A 6,041-nucleotide genomic window follows, 5' to 3' on the forward strand; every position below is an offset into this window, starting at 1 on the left:
TTTTTCTTACTTAAGTAATATAAATATTTTATTTTCTATTCTAAATTGGGCAATTTCTATTTTAAAAAATATTCATCCATTTCATTTATATTGCCATTTTATTGGCATATTATTAGACAAATAGTTCCTAATAATCGCTTTTATTTCTTGTTCATTGCTCTGTTTGAATGTCAAATTTTCTACGCAGTGCTGGTCTTTTCATCAGGAATGCTTGAAAGACCTCTGTTTTGTTAAGGGTACATTTTTCTCCTTGTAGAATTATACTCAGTTTTGATAGGTTATTCTTATAATTCGAAATCCTTTGTTTTCTGGAATATCATGTTTCAAGCTCTTCCTTCATTTAAAGTTGTAGCTGATAAATCATGTATGATACTGACTGTGGCTCTACAGTACTTGAATAATTTCCCTCTGAATGCTTGAAGTATTTTATTTTTGACCTAAGAGATCTGGATTTTAGTGTAATATTTCTGGAACTTTTCATTTTGGGAATTCCTTCAGGAGGTGACCAATAGATTCTTTCAATTTCTACTTTGCTTTCTGATTCTACACTATTTGGGCAAATGTATTCTCTTTTTTATTTATGGCTTTTAGATAGTCCCATGATTCTTAAATTATCTCTCAATCTATTTTCCAGGTAAGTTTTTCCCCCTGAGTTATTTCACATTTTCTCTTCCTCTTTCTTCTGTCCCTTGGCTGTTTTATTATTTCTTGATGTCTCATGAAGTCATAATTTCCATTTGATCAATTCTAATTTTCAAGAAATTATTTTCTTATAGCCTAATATTGGACTGCTTACCTTCTCAATGATGGAGGGGGTGGGGGTGGGGAGGGAGCAGGGGAGAGAATTTGGAGCTCAAAATTTTATAAACAAATGTTGAAAATTATTTTTTGCATGTAACTGGGGGGAAATAGAATACATAAATAAAAGAAATTATTTTCTTCAGGGGCAGCTAGGTGGTACAGTGGATACAGCATTGGCTGTGGATTCAGGAGGAACTGAGTTCAAATCCAGCCTCAGACACATAACACTTACTAGCTGTGTGATCCTGGGCAAGTCATTTAACCCCATTGCCTAGACAAAAAAAAAAGTAAGATTTTGTACCTCTTTTACCAAGTTGTGAATTTTCTTTTCATATCTTTCTTACCTAGCTCTCATTTTTTCCTATTTTCTTTCTCCCACTCTGATTTTTTTCTTAAAAATATTTTTAAAAATATTTTCTTTTAACTCTTTCAAATTGTGTCCTATCTGCATTTTTACTTTGAGGCTTTGCTTATAGATATTTTCAAGTTATTATCTTCTTTTATGTTTGTGTCTTGGTCTTCCATGTCAACATAGTAGTTCTTTATGGTGAGCTTGTTGTTGCTGTTTACTCATTCTTCCAGCCTACTTCTTGACTTTGAACTTCATATTAGTATGGGGCTTGGCATACTTCTGAGGTGGGGTGTCCTGAGCTTTCCTTTTATATGCTTCTATTGTTTTTTTTCTTTTTTTTTAGGCAATTGGGGTTAAGTGACTTGACCAGGGTCACACTGCTGGTAAGTGTCAAGTGTTTGGTCTGAGGTCAGATTTGAACTCAGGTCCTCCTGACTTCAGGGTCAGTACTCTGTCCACTGTACCACCTAGCTGCCCCTGCTTCTGTTGTTTTCATAGCTCAGGTTGGTGGGGCCTGCAAGTTTTCAGTGTTCCCAAAGTGCTGTGATCTGGGGTAAAATCTGCACACTACTCTCTTTGTCTAGACTGTATGATGACCTGACCCAGGTTTGGGTCTGCTGAATCGTGTTTGGTTGAGTTTCACTAGATTGCTGTTGGTCTCAGTCACCATTAGCCCACTGGGAGGTTCTGTTGGTTCAGACTCACTGAATTGCTGGCTCTTTTTCTGTTATTCAGTCAGTTGTGTCTGACTCTTCATGACCCCATGGACCTTAGCATGCCAATACTGGCCCTGAGATTTTCTTGGCAAAGATTTGCCATTTCCTTCTCCATCAGATTAAGGCAGACAGAGGTTAAGTGACTTGCCCAGGTGAAATCGAAAGGATTACAGACTGCGAAGTACTTTCACTTTAGGTTTGGATCTCAAGATATAATGACATGTACTCAGTATAAACTTAACAAATAATCACATTTATTTTACGATGCTTAATAATGATTAATGCAAAACACACACACACATAAAGATGAGAATAACATTCAATATAATAAGTAATGATCAAAATAAAGAAAAGAGGGAATAAGAAAAGAAAGGATACACACTCACTGATCAGGTGAGCTCAAATACCTACTGGACCAGGGAGACTGAAGAACGATCAGAGGTCTGGTCAGGAAGGCAACGAAGCGGAGTCACACTCTGACTCACATCAGAGGCCATGCACTTGATCCATCTCCAGTCAGCAGAGATTCGGCATCCCTATCTCTGACATTAAAGTACTCCAAAAATCCCTTCCAGACGACCCCTTTCACATCCATGTAAATCAGGGGGAAACAATCTTAATATTTTGTTTTGTGTACATATCCTTGGTGAGCACTCAGGTCTAGGACACGCACACATCTTAACAAAGGTTGGGGCTTGATCAGAGCCCCAAATACCTGTTTGTTGTGTAAATCAGTTCCTTGGACAGTTACATTCTTTTCTCAAGAAAAATGTTCCTTGAGATGAATTGCTTTCCCGGGTAACATAGTTTGTTGGTTACTTAATGTTCCGTCTCCTTGGTACCACCAGTCATGCATAATAACTCCAATTTATCTTTATGTCAGGTCATGAGGCGGTTCCACCAGGGGTCTGGGGAGGATCTCCTCAGGGGCTGGGGAGAATCTTCTCAGTTTCCCTTACACCAGGTCACACAGCTGGTAAGTATCTGAGGCCATATTTGAATTCAGGTCTTCCTGACTCCAGGCCTGATGCTCTGTCCACTAAGCCTAACTAATAAATTGATCATGCTTGGACCTTTGTCTCTCAGTTTACCTTAATTTCAGTCATGACATAGTCAATAAACATTTTTTTGAGCCAGGTACAGTGATAGTAAATGGGGATATAAAGAAATGAAAAAGACAATACCTGCTTTCAAGGGGCTTACTTTGCTAGTTACTGGAGAGGGTAGAGGAGATAGTTCTCCTCCCACTGAGGCCTGGGGAATAACAGTTAGCTTAGACAGTCAGCAGAGAAAGTGAACATACTTATCAAAGCAAACATTAATTGGGAAGCCATATAGATTTAGTATAAGTGATAGACTATACAAGAATAAAGGGTTCTAGGTTATCCAGGAGGGAGATGAAATCTTAGCTCAACTTGGGTGAGAAAAATCTTATCTGAGTATCTCACTCTTTTGGGGTGCAGGTATGGGAAAGAAGGACTATTTTATGTGTGTGTGTGTGTGTGTGTGTGTGTGTGTGTGTGTGTATAGTTTGCTCTTCAAACTTCTAACTTTTCCTACTTCACTCTCCCAGCTTCTCTCTCAGATTTATCTCTGTCAGTCAGGAATCACTTTTCATCACAGACTACTGTCCATTCTGGAAACCACCAAACCCACTCTGGTGGGGAGATTCTGCATATATCATATCCTCTGAGCCTCACATCAACCCTGTGACATAGATGCTATAATTATTCCCATTTTACAAATGAGTAAAATAAAGGAACGTGGAGGCTAAATAGCAGGATTTGGACACAAGCCTTTCTGATTCCAAGTCCAGTTTTAGATATATTATTTCATTTAATTCTTAGAACAACTTTGGGAGGCATATAGCACAACAGAAATGAGTGCCATTTTCAATAACCTTATCCCTGTTTCAAGTTTCCTTGATCTATCAGTGTGGGTAAACCCCTTCATGCCTCAGTTTTCAGGAGTTACTGTGGCTGGGGAAAAAAAATCATCACTTCTGGGACTTTCTGTCCTTTAGTTTCTCCAAACTTAACTGAGGCTCCTCTGATGGCAAAATCCTTTGCCAATAGGCCCTGGAAGGCCCTTTCTAGCTTGAACTTGGAAAAGTTGGTATTCAGTAGGCATAGCCTTCAAGAACCCAGGACCATCTCTGCTCCTTTGTGATAAGGAGGCAAGAGACTTATCCAAGGATACAGTCCTATTAAGTAGCCATAGAATCTGAGCTTCATAAAATCAGAGCTTCATAGAATCTGAGTTGGAAGGGACCTCAGAAATTGTCCCAGTCTACACTTTGATCAGGAATCCTGTATATGACCTCTTCTATAATCCAGTTTATACTTGAATATTTCCACTTCTTAAGATAGTCTGATCTGCCCTTGACTGGGTCTCAGATCTTACTCAGGGTTAAGTTGGGTAGATTTTGGGCTGCCTTCCTTTTAACTAAAGTATTCTTAACTTGGACTCTGTGAAATTGTTTTTTAAAAAATATGTATTTGATAATATTTTAATATAATTGGTTTACTTTGTAATCCTATTTTTTCCTTTTATGCATTTAAGAATTTTTTTTGAGAAGTGGTCCATAGGCTTCACCAGATTGCCAAGGGGTCCACGACACAAAAAGAGTTAAAAACCGATGTTTTGACTGAAGATTGCAAGAGTAAATAAACTGGTGCTGCTCTGTTGGTCGGTTTCCATAGAACCAGAGAGATGAATCTGCAGGGAGATGAATGTTGGCAATTCACCCTTTCCAAACCCCAATTCCCATTGGAAAACAAAGCAGGAGATTCAGAACCTGTGCTGTTTGCAAGTGAACCTAAGGCCCATGGCTCGGAGAACAGAGAGCTCTGCAGGCTTGAGTGGTGTACTAGCAGAATCTCCTTGACTGTGTCTCTGAATGAAGGACGCCGCTGTTTTCTGGAATACGGGCCCTGGGCGAGTCCCCTTTGCTTCTCTCGGTTCCAAGCAATAGATTGAGGCGAATTCCCCGCAGAAGTGGGAGAGACCAAACTGGAAAGCCGGAAGACTTGGTAGCTGCATTTCGGAGTCCATACCTGCGCACCATTCCCTCCCTATGAGGTAGCAATCCTGCGGTCCACTTCAGGAAAATGTTAGCTGGCATAACCTAGAACCTTGACCACATTCATCCTAGCATTCCAGCATCCTCCCACTCCAGCCATATCTATAATGATGAACTAACTGTTCAGCCAATCAGCAAGCATTTATTAAACCGCTATTTGCCAGGCACCGCACAAAGAACGCAAAAACAGTCGTCCCCCTGAAGGAACTCACTATCTTGCAAACAACTGTACAAACAAGCTCTATGAAGGATAAATTGGACATAATCAGTAGGGGGAAAGCACTAGTGTTAAGGGAGATCGAGAAAAGCTTTTTTACTGAAGATCAAATTTAGCTAGGGTTTGAAGGAAGCCTGAAAGGTCAGGAAGCTGAGATAAGGAGGGAAGGAATTCCAGGCCTGAGGGACAGCCAGAGAAAAGACACGGAGTCGGAGATCGGAGTGTGAACACCTTCATCCTACTCTGCTAGAATCCTCTCCCTCCAGCAATACGTAGTTAGCATTATAAGCCATTTGGTGGAACCTTGGACCTAGAACAGCTTCAGCTCAGCATCTCTGCACCCTCCCTTCTTGCTGTGCTCTTCTGCAGAGGTGCGGTTCCCGAGCCCGGCCCCAGACACTGGAGGCTACTCCACCTTCCCCCCCGAGAAATTGTTCTGTTCTGTCGGAGAGCGGGGTGGTGGGGCTGCAGCTCCCTTGTGTTGAGCATCCCATAGCCTCGGGCTTCTCTTGGTGAGCGTGGTTGGCTGCGACCTGTACTCGCCATTTCGCTCTTGGCCCTTTAGAGACGAAGGAATCCAGGCACAAACCTAGATTCCTAGCTGCCAGCCTGAGCCTTCCGCCTTCCAGTTTTCCAAAAAGGGTCTGAGTGAAGGAAATAGCAGTTTTTTCCAAGCTGGGGCTCGGATCCTGCGGTCGACATGCACAGACACGGGAAACTACTCATGGAATCAAGGGCAAGAGGAATGGCCCCGCCCTCTCTCTTTTCTATAGGGAAAGCAAAAGGATACCTACGTAAGAGGCCGCGTGGCCTAATGGATAAGGCGTCTGATTCCGGATCAGAAGATTGAGGGTTCGAGTCCCTTCGTGGTCG

The 6,041-nt window shown here is 41.4% G+C and overlaps 1 non-coding gene across 1 annotated transcript; it reads left to right on the forward strand.

The window, feature by feature from the left end:
• Window positions 1–5,968: 5,968 nt before the first annotated feature.
• TRNAR-CCG (transfer RNA arginine (anticodon CCG)) lies at window positions 5,969–6,041 on the forward strand. The gene has a single exon. It is a non-coding gene; the product is annotated as a tRNA-Arg (tRNA).

This window comes from Phascolarctos cinereus, unplaced genomic scaffold (genome assembly GCF_003287225.1).
Source record: "Phascolarctos cinereus isolate Bilbo 61053 unplaced genomic scaffold, phaCin_HiC Scaffold_4;HRSCAF=312, whole genome shotgun sequence".
Lineage (NCBI taxonomy): Eukaryota > Metazoa > Chordata > Mammalia > Diprotodontia > Phascolarctidae > Phascolarctos > Phascolarctos cinereus.